At 39.1% G+C, this 12,494-nt stretch overlaps 1 protein-coding gene across 1 annotated transcript in view; it reads left to right on the plus strand.

The window, feature by feature from the left end:
- Positions 1 to 12,494, plus strand: part of STT3B (STT3 oligosaccharyltransferase complex catalytic subunit B) — a 51,054-nt gene that overhangs the window by 9,764 nt on the left and 28,796 nt on the right. The window lies entirely within an intron of this gene.

The following is a 12,494-nucleotide window of genomic DNA, read 5'->3' on the forward strand; positions in this document are numbered from 1 at the left end:
GGCTACCTTCAAGAAGAAAAGGCTGCAGAACAGCGCATTTGTGGAGAGAGAGTTGAGAGGGCATATGGTCTGGTGGGGATTGAAGCATGAAAGGTCCTGGAACAGACCAGCTTAATTCATGTTTGGAGAGCAAGAAGAGAGAAGATTTAGGATTATGTGACCTAAGAACTGTCCCTTGAGAACTTACACCAGGTCCTTCCCAACCACTCTCACATAGCCCTGCAGTACATGACTTTTGAACCCCACCTGAATTGAAACTGAACCTCTTGCTCTAGCCTCCTCCTTTCCCCGTTTCCATGGGCGGCCACACATTCATTTTATGTCACAGTGGAGCAGCAGCAAAAGGATGCACTTTGATTTAATAAAATGGCTTTGGAAATGAAACTCCTCCTTTTAATGTTCTAAGACAGAGGGGCTGTAGCTACCAAACTGTATATACCAGTGTAGCTGGCTGGTCAAAGAGGTGGTTTGCTTTTGAAAGGGCATGTTCTTGGACAGAGGATAGAGGAGGCAATGGTGGGTGTAGTCTCTGAATATTTCTGTACTAACATTTGTGACAGCTTCAAAGCATGTGTGTAATAGCAAGCTTAGCTCATGGTTGAAGTGTTCCCCCACCTTCACATTTTAAGTTCATTTCTAAGCATTCATGGGATTTTACTGAAATGACAGAGAAGTACAGTGAAATAGTTCAATATCTACAGTAGAATAGACTGAGCAATACTAGGAGTTTTATCACGTAATGAGAAAATGAACATGTAACTTCAATTTCACATTGTACATGGCAGGAATTTAATATTAATTATAAATACTGTCTTAAATGCTGAGCACTGCAGTCATCACAGTACACTTAATCTTTAGCATTTCTGTGAGAATACCTAAGAAGCAAATAACATTTTGTTATTACACTTGTGTTTCCTGTGCATAGCCTTTAAAGAAATACTGGTAACCATAAAGTACAATTCTTAGCAGGTTACATTAAATTCAGTGAAAACTTTGGGTTTCTTTGTAATTTAGGCTTACTTGAAGCAGTATGAAAGATACAAAATCGTAGTTCATAACTCTTTTTAAAATTCTGCTTGCCATACATACTTGATACGAAATCAGACACTGAAAGCATCTGAATGCAAAATATGGTTAGAAAGATAAACTCCACTCTGTGAATTATGAGGAAGGATGAAGGCCACTTTCAGTTTTCAGCTACTTTCCTGGTCTCTATTGGTGACATCCTATTCCACACTGATTTGCTCCAGTGTGAGAATATACAGTCACTTTGCAAGCATCTGGAACTCTTTTTGCCCTTAGCTAGGGGCCATCATCCCTTCTGTTGGATTGTATTAATAGATGTGGATACTTTCCATCTGCTTCAGAATAAATTCAGTTAAAATAGTTGAGGTCATAGAATCATTTAAGTTGAAAAAGACCTCTTTGAGCAATGGGTCCAACCCTTAACCTGGCACTAGCATGTCCCACGTCTTTTAAACACTTCAAGGGTTGGTGAGTCAACCACTTCCTGGGCAGCCTGTCCACTGCTTAACAACCCTTTAGTGATGAAATTTTTCCAAATACCTCATGTAAATCTCCTCTGGTGCAACTTGACATTTCTTCTTGTTGTCTTCCTTGTTACCTGGGAGAAGAGGCTGACCCCCACCTGGCTACAACCTCTTTTCAGTGATTGCAGGGAGTGATAAGGTTCCCCATAAGCCTCTTTTTCTCCAGGCTGAACAAACCCAGCTCTTTCAGCTGATCCTCCTAGGACTTGTGCTCCAGGCCCTTCACCAGCTTCACTGCCCTTCCCTGGACTTGCTTCAGCGCATCACAGTGTTCTTTTTTGTCCCAAAACTGAACACAGGATTTGAGGTGTGGCCTCACCAGTGCTGAGCGTGGGGTGGCAATCACTGCCCTGGTCCTGCTGGCCACACCATTGCTGATACAGGCCAGGTTGCCATTAGCCTTCTTGGCCACCTGGGCACAGACTGGCTCATGTTAGCTGCTGTTGAACCTGGTCCTTTTCCGCCGTTCAGCTTTCCAGCCGCTCTTGTCCAAGCCTGCAGTGTTTAGTGGGGTTGTTGTGATGCAAGTGCAGGACCCAGCACTTCACCTTGTTGAACCTCATAAAAGTGGCCTTGGCCCATCATTCCACCCTGTCCAGATGCCTCTGCAGAGCCTTCCTGCCATGCAGCAGATCAACACTCCCACCCAACATCTGCAAACTGATTAAGGGTGCACTTAATCTGTCATCCAAATAATTGATAAAGAAAAAAAAATTGATAAAGAAATTGAACTGGCCTGGCCCCAACACTGATCCCTGGGGAACACCATTTGTGGCCAGCTGCCAACTGGATGCAACTCCATCCACCACCACTCTTTGGGCTTGGCCATCCAGCAGAGAGTGTACCTGTCCAAGCCACAAGCAGCCAATTTCTCCACAATTTATGGGAATGGTGTCAAAGGCTGCAGTAAAGTCTACATAAACAACATACACAGTCTTCCCCTCATCCACTGAGTGTCACCTTGTCATAGGAGGAGATCAGGTTGGTCAAGAGGTACCTGCCCCTCATAAACCCATCCTGAATGTGCCTGATGCTGGTTCTCCCGTATGAAGATGATATGCCCCATAACCTTCCCTGGCAGCAAGGTGAGGTTGACAGGCCCGGAGTTTCCTGGACCCTCCTTCACACCCTTCTTGTAGGTGGACATCACATTTGCCGGCTTTGGTCTGTCGGGATCTCTCTGGTTAGTCAGGACTGCTGGGAAATGGTTGAAAATAGCTTAGTGAACACTTCTGCCAGCTCCCTTAGTACCTTTGGGTGGACCTCATGCAGCTTTGTGTGTGTTTGAGTGGTTGCTGACCATTTCCCCTTGGAGTATGGGGGCTTCATTCTGCTGCTCCTCCCAGTCTTCCAGCTCAGGGAGCTGGGTACTCGAACTGCTGGTCTTACTGTAAAAGACAGAGGCAAAGAAGCATTAGGTACTTCATCTTTTGTCACTGTTTCCTTCCATATCCAACAAAGCCTGGAGTTTCTCCTTAGCCCTCCCTTTGTTGCTGATGTATTTATAGAAGCATTTTTTGTTGTCTTTTATGGCGTCTTTAGAGTGGTTTGCTTTTTAGCTGTGATTCAAGCTAATTTGTCCGATTTGCGGACAGAAGCGGATTAGGAGCACTTCTGCATTCCTTTTAGCTAGCAAAGGTTAGTTGAAGGGCAACTGCCACAGCTAAATTTGCATGTATAATTTAGTACAAGGCATCCTAGAGTTGGGAATACTTTTTTTTTACCCTTCTGCCTTTCCACTTTGGGCTTTATTCATGCGTTTGTCTTTTCAGCTTTATTTGTTTAGGGCGTAATTAGATCTGTCTCTAGGTTCCTGTAAACCCTGTGTGTATTGTTTGGTTTGTTCTGCAGGTAGTTCTGTCTATATACATACATACCCACAGGTGAAAATTCTCTCATTGGTTCTATAGTCCTTAGGAATGCAATGTTGGTATCTATTTATGCCAGGTTACTCAAGGGTTAAGCAGAATTTGAGCAGACATATCCAAGTTAGATAAAATTGGGTCTTCAACCTGGTGTTAATCACAGGACAGAAATTCTTCAAGTTAGACTGTGTCTGTTCTTCTCTGTTGATGCTTGTATTATCCACTCTGACACAATTTTTATTTTCTCAGCAGTTATTGTATTAAAAAGTCAGTAAGTCAATACGGCAACAGATGGAGTTCAACAGGTGCTCTATGAGAGATCCAGATTCTTGGACTAAACATGATCTATCTGCCAAGAGACCAATGGAAAGAAAGTACAGTCAGAGAATTCAGGCAAGGTAGATTGACCTAGATGCAGGAAGAATATGAAGAATAGCAGATGCATTTAGAAATGTACTGAAGAGCAACTATGTAAGGATTTTTGGATGAAAATCTACCTTATTTTAACTTGCTAAACTGACTTAGATGTGCAGCCACAACACTGTAGATACTTTTAATTCTTGTGAGATAAAGAACCTTATGTTGCCATAATTTGTACAGAGTGATTTGATGTCTAATGTCTGAGTCTGGTTGGATTTACCCTTTGTCATGTTACAAAGTTCAAGTAACAGACTCTTGACAGTTGAGGGTTGTACAAAATAATTTCTGCTAAAGCTCTTCTGTAGTGCTATAGCTGTTTAAATGTTCTGCCAGAAATTAGATTGTCAATGCTTAAATATCATCTGTGATGTGAGGGATCTGGAGCCTTTCTAAGGGTCCTGTTTACTTTTTACCATGTCTTGTATTTTACAGGGTAGAAGCAGTCTGCCAGGCCATCTTGCATCCAGACTGATTTCTTACATTTCACTAAATGGGAAGTGAAGTTGGTTCAAATGCATTTTGGGTGTAACTGGTACTTTCTCAATTGCCACAGTGTTGCAGCATATAGGTGACTTTATTATGTAATAGAGATGAAAGCTGTGCCACATACTTCCAAGAAGTTAAAATATAATTAAAGTACCTGTAATGAACAGTGAATTTCCTTTTTTGTACTCTGTATTTCAGACTATCACAAAAGTTGCTGTTCGCTTCTGCTGACATACTAGATCTTGCTACAAGATAGCAGGTGTTTTTGAGATCGGTTTAATAGGACTCCAGTGTAGTTATTTAGGAGTTACAGGTTGCTTTTCTATACTAGGAGATTGTGAAAAAAGTGACTTGGAGCTAGCTGTCCTCTGTTCCCTGTTACTTCTCATGAAGCAGTCGTGTTCACCTCACTGATTTTTAGTACCAGATTTTTCACAGAAAGGATATTTTGCTCTTAAAATATATTGTTCAGCTAATAGCCTTCTAATTCCTTCCTGCCAAGCAGATCCTCATGTATCAGCCTTTAACTTAGAAGACCATGGAGTTAAGCTGTTTCCGTCATGTTTAACACAAGTACAGCACAAATTTGATCTGGAAAAACACCCTCTTGAACATATTCTTGAATTTGGTGCAAAGCTTCCACAGTTGCATCATACAAGGCTTATTGTGCCACAGAGTAGCCCAAGAGCATTTAGAAAGAAACAAACATAGCACTATAGGGTTTTTTGAGTTTGTGGTAGGTAATACTGTATTGAGGAGAGAATTGGTGCCTCTCAAGAAGCTGATGCTGTCAAAAGGTCAAGAAGCTGATGCTGTCAGAACCAACATTGTCATCAATTGGATGCCAGTTGTAGTGTGGTATCTGGGGTACAGTGTATGTCCATCCATAAAAAAGAAAACAAGCATTCCATTTTTGCCTGTAAAAATTTCAAATTATTCTGTTTCCATCTTGTCTTTGAAACCTCTTGGGAATTTTGACTATCCCAAGAAAAATGTCATCATCACTTTCTTCTTAGGTCTAAAATGTTGTTACATGTTATGAATGGCAGAATTCACTGGCAAAGTATGCCTTTTAATATTGATAAAACCAATGCTTTTCATAATAATTTGCCTTGAGATATAAAATAGTTCAAAAGCAAGACAGAGAAAAAGTAATAAAAAACCTAATAGGCATCAGGGGAAGTGTCTGAAGTTGTAGACAGATATACGCCCACTACAGTGGTGATGGGAACCATATCGTGGTTTCAGATGGTGATATATTGTGTGAAAAAATACAAATTGTGATCATGGAGTGCTCTCAAAAGCTCACAGTTTGTTAGCAAAAATACTGGAGGTGCCCTGGGTTCTCTGAAGAAGCTGAGTGACTGTATGCTCCTTGTAGAATTTTTTATCATTAAGCTACTGGTAGCATGCAGTTCCTGATTTTAGCACTTGCTAAGCGTAACATCCTATTGCAGGCAGGGAAAATACCATGCCAAGTAGTGGCAGTAGGAAGGCTGTAATCCTTCTTAAACACATTGGGGACATTCTGATATTCTTAATGGTAATTCTTAATGGTTATTCTATAAACATTCTGGTATTCTTAGGGATTTCCATTGAGCTTAGTTGAGTGTTGGGCCTGAAAAAATGTGTGCCGTGCTGATTGTGTCATCCACCTTTTTTTCTGACTTGGCTTTCTCCTGGTTTACCTTCAGGGATTATTCTAAAGATATTACAAAAAGGAGAAGTTTTGTTTCTCAGCTGGATGCCAGGGACAGAAATTTCTTCCTCCTTTGACTCAAAATTTCCGTTGTTTTTGAAGTTAGGTGGCCCCATCCTGCAAAGCATCCTGCCATTTGGTTACATCATCATTCTTACTAAGCTTAGTTTGACAAGGGAGCCTCTGCCACATTTTTCTGAGGGGGTGAAATCTGAAATCAGAAGCAGGTCCTTGGCCAACTTTGAACCTGAGGAAGCTCAGAATGGCAGTACTGCTGGCAATTCTTTTTTCTAAGGTTTGTGATTAATAGTCAGCTTGAAGGACATGTATTTCTCTTTTCAGACGGCCTTACTTGCATCAAAACCCCTACAGATCATTTGAGCCTATCTAAGTGTAGGGCAGTCTCAGTAGCCATCACAAATACTTGATATTGTCTCAGAATGCTAAGATTAATTACATACTCAGATATTTTATATATAAAATGTAAAGACTAAACAATCAAAAATTGCATATTTAACCCCCTAAAACCATCAGAATTAGAATTATATTAAACTTTGCATCAGTCAAAGCTTTTATTTTTTCTTTCTGGTGGACTTGCCTTAGCAATCATCTTTCAATCAAGTTTCACAAGAACTGTGCAAACCTGTTCTGTGTTCCTTGTGAAAGATGGGGGAGAGTTCATGTGCTCATGACTCCCTGGGTGGTTGTTGTCTGGTGAGGTTCAGAAGCTTGGGTGTGCAAAGTGAGAACAGTTTCCCCATAAAGACATGGTAGGTATCTATCCAGAGAAATTCCAGAAAAAAAAGATTTGTGGTCACATAAGGACTTAAAAAAAAAAAAAAAATATGTATAATGTGCTAATTAGGGATTAATTGTATAGCGTATGTATTAGACTTAGGATCTAATAAAACCATTCCACTGACATGAATGAATGTAAGTTAAAAACAAAGGAATGTTAGATTTTTCTGAAATAAAATTGCCTGGTGGTTCTTCTGTTCTGCAGAGTTGTCCATTTTGGCTCAGGTTAACAAAGGACCAGCCTCTATCTCATGGGTTCTTACACATGAGAGAGGTAGAGCTTGGTGTATGTTTTCTTCAGTCTTACTGTGAGGCGTAACACCTTAGGTTTGGGTTGTGGGCACTAGGAAAGGCTCTTTGTGTCATAAGTATTTTATCCTGTAGGTATTGCTGCTCCAAAGTTCTAATCTTGATTATTTGAAAATGGCTTAAATGTCCACACGTATTTACCAAGGTTATAAACACAACACAAATAAGAATTTTCCTGATGAGAAACACTTCCTTAGTGCCTTGAATTCATTATGTGATTGATTGGTTCTACACTTCCATTTTAAAAACCTTATGCAGAACTCAGTGTGTTAATTGCTCATTTGCAGATACAGAGCTCAGAATGAGACTTGCAGGATCTTATGCTTGTAGTATAGTCTGTGGGCAAGCAGGTGTTTTAAAATTTAATTTGAAATACTGTATATATATGTTTCTTTGTTTCAATGGAAGTTACTGAAGTTTCTCATTAGATTTTCCATAAAGTGCTGCTGAATGTATTCTTCCTTTAGATGCAAAGAATATGTCGGATATGGAGTCAATCTGCAACTATCTTTTTCAAGAATCTACACTTGCCATCTCTAATTAGATTCTGTATGGCCAAATTGATTCTGTAATCTACATTTGCATTAAAAACTGACTCCTAGAATTACTCCTATAGCTTGTAATGTTCACAGTTTGTATCTTGTCATTTTTCTGAGTTTGCAGATGTGAAAATTTTGTGCATCTGCAGCTGAAGACTTTTAAAGCACAGAAGCCTTTATAATTGAAGGCTTAGAAAATTTTCAACAGATTCTGCTTGTAAGGAGATTACATATTCTCAGATGGCTGTAAAATGCTGGATAAAAAGTCTAGATGATGGGGCAATAATAGCATGAAATTGATTGGGGTTTAGACAGTCACCATTCCCACAAGAAGCAACGCACTGATCTTGCACTCTCTTGGAATCAAGGGGTCAAATGAATTCCATTGCTGTCAGTGTAATTTGCCTTAAGTGTTGTTAAGATGTGGATGAAGTAACTTCACTGTCATACATGTGCTGTTCTTTTCTATATGTTCTTATTTCTCAGTAGGCTGAATTTTATTTTAATACTCACCTTAAATAGTACTTTGTGAAGGAAATACTAAACCTAGGAACGTCAAAGACGTCTCTTTATAAATATAGCAGTAATTGTTGCTGTGAAGTGCTGGAGAATTCTGTAGCTCCTGGATAGAGAGTGATTGCTGTGACTAGCATTAAGTAATTATCCTACAGTATTGCCTCGTGTCATCAAAAAGGCAGTTCATAGCAAGGAATAAAAATCAAACCTAAGCATGAACAGATAGTTAAGATTATGTATTAACAGTGCATAAAATATAAGTGAAAACTTCACAGGCTTTGCTTTGCAAGCTGCCTAGTTAAGCTTTCTAAATTAATGTTGCTACTAAAAAAAAGATTATGCCTCTGTTTCAGTTATTTTGCAGTTGCTGCTTATACTCTGTTCTATGTTAAAATATATGAAATGAGAACTGTATTTTTATTAACTTACCTCCAGTTGTCTAGTGAACCAGCTGTAATGGAGGTATCTCCAACAGTGCCACAAAATTAATGGTACCATACACAGAGCACTTAGGTGATCATTAGAGCATCCCCCTCAAGGTTCAAGCTACAATACCAGCCTGGTTTGTGGTTGGGACTTTAAATTCTGAAATGTACAAAGACTTAGGATTGTTTATTCCTTTAAAGCTTAGCTTGGAGGAGGAAATAATTCAAACTACAGACATGACAGAAAGAGGCAAGGAGAACAGCAGAACATCACTTTTTCCCCTAGAACGTCGACTGAAATAAGTCAGTGCTTCCTGGTGTCAGGCCCTTAGCTGAATCTTAGCAAGTGTGAATATTCTTTACAGCAGGACTGAGAACTTGAATATTTCACTCAGGTTTTCTAGCTAAGTATTTAATTAAAATGTGCTTCACGTGATTTTGTTCTTTATTCTTCTCAGGTCTGTTTCAAATCGACTTTCCTCAAGGGGGGTGAGGGAGGATGAGAAGGAATCTTGGGAAATGGGTAATCTATTTCCATACCTCAAGATCAGGTGGATGTGAGGGTTGAGGGTGGCAGAAAAGGGATCCTGTCCTTTGCTCTGGTTCTGTCACATCATGCTGCATACTGTTTAGTCAGTGCAACCAGCAGTGTACTTCATTTCCAGTGTCTCCTTGAATTAGATAGAGTAGGTCAGAAGGAGGGCTGGATAAAAACCCTAAATACCACCTCTTCTTGCTGCTGCTGCAAGTTGAAGAACTGGGGCAGGCAGTGACCCCCAAACCTGACGTGCAGCCCCTACCCAGCAGTGGCTGTTCTTGCCTCCGTTCTGGTTCCTTCCTCAGCTGCAGCTCCTGAATCTCCCAGATGCAGGAGTAGGCAAAGATGGCATTTTTTGTGATATTTTCTAGGGTTGTTTTACACCCCTGTGGAACCTATAGATAGTTGCAGGTACTGTGATAGCATTGCAGTAGAAATACAATGCCACTGTGCTGCATTTGAAGCACAGTTTGAAAAGTACCAAGATAGTAAGGAGGTGTGACTGGTTGTGATGCTCGCTGTTTGTTAGCAGCACTCTCTGTCCAAGCTTAAAGGGAAACAATTTCACAAGGTTCAGGCTTGTCCCTAAAAAAGTGCTCTGAAAGGCTAAGTGATACCAGAGCCTAATACTGGCATCATCGTATGAGTGCCAGAGTAGGCTTTTGTCTGGTGCACTGTCCATCGCTGCCAGTTTGTCCGTGCCTGAAGCTGGCTTTGATATGCAGCATCACAGCAACCTTTTCCTGCTGTGTGCATAGGTTTATGTTGACATTTTAACTTATTTTTGTTTGCAGTGGGAGGTGAAGTGGACACTTTTTTTTGAAGTCAAAATGAGGTGTTGAATAAAGTTGCTAAATATTTTTAGTTTTATTTTTTTGTCTAGAAGGTTGTTTCTTGTTCTTGCAGGTCTTCTCACAATACACTGTAGTGTTGCCAGTAATTCCTGCTGCAAAGACATGTGGAGCTGTCACTGCATGCTTTCATTTGTGGCGAAAGAATCACTTTTTTGAAAGAAGGGCTAATAGATTTGTGTCTGTCTAAGAATATATTAGGAGGGAAGATTAAATTCTTACCTCTGAAGTGGTAGAAGTAAAATGCTGTTACGTTGCATTTCAATTTTGAGTGGTAATTCATTCTTATTAAAGACTTAATGGGATGCTGCCAAAGCTCAAGACAGTTGTTCGCATCCTTCTGAAGTCAGTTGCAAAGCTTTGCTAATTGGAAACATGAGGAGAATGTCAATATGTATTCTTCTTGCCTATTTCGTTTGTTTAACTAATCTTTTGATGCTGTAAAAGTAAACATTAGTCGTACTTTTGTAGCCTCTGTGAGTTTGAATCATGATTTAAAAATTCGAAAGTAATTCGTTTTAGTAAATATCTTACTTGTTCCCTTTTTGAAGTTCTAGGATAACAATGTTCGGTGGGTTTTCAGTGTTTTCAGTCCTGTCTGTAACTGGATGGATTCCGTGTGTCCTGTGCAGTATGAAACTTCTGATTTGTTACATACCATACTGCAGGCACTTGGCACTAAACAAATTAACAATAGACCTTGCTGTCCTAAGATAAGAGGCTAATTTTACAGGTACAGCATTTCAGAAATCACATTAGAGTTGACAGTTCAGAACTGGAGAATTAATTAATATTTAGAAATCTAGTCAAACGGGAATAGTTGTAGGCTTATTAGAAACCAATGTCACATTGCTGTTTGAATCAAAGATTTCTAGGTCAGAATGACTGATGTTCATGTGAATTTTCTTATATAAACATGACTAATGACTTCTGAAAGCCCACAATTTTATCAGTTAATATATCCTATATAAATGCTTATTTAACAGATATAAGATATGAGAGTGTTCCTGAAAGTACTTCACTCTGTTATTTACCTATTTTTAATATAATTTGACTAATGCTGCGACAGTTCAGACACTTGAAGCATGCAAATTTGCTGACATCTGAACCTGAATTTCAGTTCTTTTTGTTCTTCCACTGTGTAGATGAAGAATCTGCTCATGACCTCAATGTGGTTTTGTTTCAGATACTACTTGTACTGATTAAACAATTAGGAATTTGATGGGGTTTGCAGTCTTAAATGACCTTAGCTTTATTCTGTGGAAATTAATTGTAAACTTGTGATATTTTGGGAATCCTAGATATGCAAAAGAATTTGAATTAGTTTTAAATTTTTTGTCAGAAGGGATGCATATTTCTGATATAAGGGAATTCTTCCATAAAATAGATAAAAAGAAAAACACACACAGTCTTTTCTAGGCTTGAATTTAGCAGTGTCTTTGGAAGTCTTATGTAGTAGTTTGCCCATCTAACCTTTTGTCTGTTGTAGTATTCCATTTAGTCACCTGAACTTCTACTTAACTGATGAATAAAATCTTTAATACTTCTTTAACCAATGAATTTCACATGGTTAACTGAAATTCAATTAGAATATCTATTAGAAGAGTTGGCTTTGTGAATGATGCTTGTTTTAGAAGCTGTGTTCACCCAGGCTTTTCTCTACCTAAACTTTCTCTACAAAGCTTCACATTCTCAATATCTGTAGCCTTTTTAGTTTCGCCTTTGAATGAGTGATCATTAAAGAGTTGCTGTTTTAGGGTGACATGCACTGTAGTGCTTCTTGCAGCCTGATACTTAATTTCAAAAACTAATGGACATTTTAATAGTTTAAAAGTTTTGTTATCAAATGTTTGAGATATTTTGTGCCAGGAAGGTGGAAGATGAATGCCTTAATAGCGGTCTGTTGGTGTCTTTTAATGGTTTTTATACAGTGTGGAAGGCTGAACTGAAGGTGTGCATGAGAGACCCTTTGTTGTACAAGAAATTCTCTGCAGCAGAATATGTACAAACTTTGAAACTTCATCTACAGAGGTTCTACATTGTGTAAATTCTTACTGCTTGAAAGAAGGCCACTGGTTTGATAGTGTGAACAAACAGACTGATTCCTGTTGCCTGTTATTGAATGAGACACCTGCCGATTTTACATGAAGTAGGGCAGCTGCACGTGTAGCTGTCCTGTCTCAGAATGGAGTCTTGCCTTGACTGCATGTGATAGACTGTAGTTGAAAATGAATAGTTTTAGAAAGGAATAACAAAAATAACCAGAGTACTGTATCAGAGTGAAAGAAAACATTTTAAAGTTTACGCACAAAAATGAAGTCACCAAAAACTGTAAACTGTCACCTGTAGTATATGCACTTGCTGTAGAAGTGAAGAAAATATAGTAGTGAGTAGCTGAGAACTTAGTAATGTACTTCAAAACACTGAAGGTTGAGAGAGGACCATTGTACTTACATAGTAAATGAGGTGCTAAAGCTCTTGATTTTATCTTATCCTTC

Source organism: Melospiza georgiana, chromosome 1 (genome assembly GCF_028018845.1).
Source record: "Melospiza georgiana isolate bMelGeo1 chromosome 1, bMelGeo1.pri, whole genome shotgun sequence".
NCBI lineage: Eukaryota > Metazoa > Chordata > Aves > Passeriformes > Passerellidae > Melospiza > Melospiza georgiana.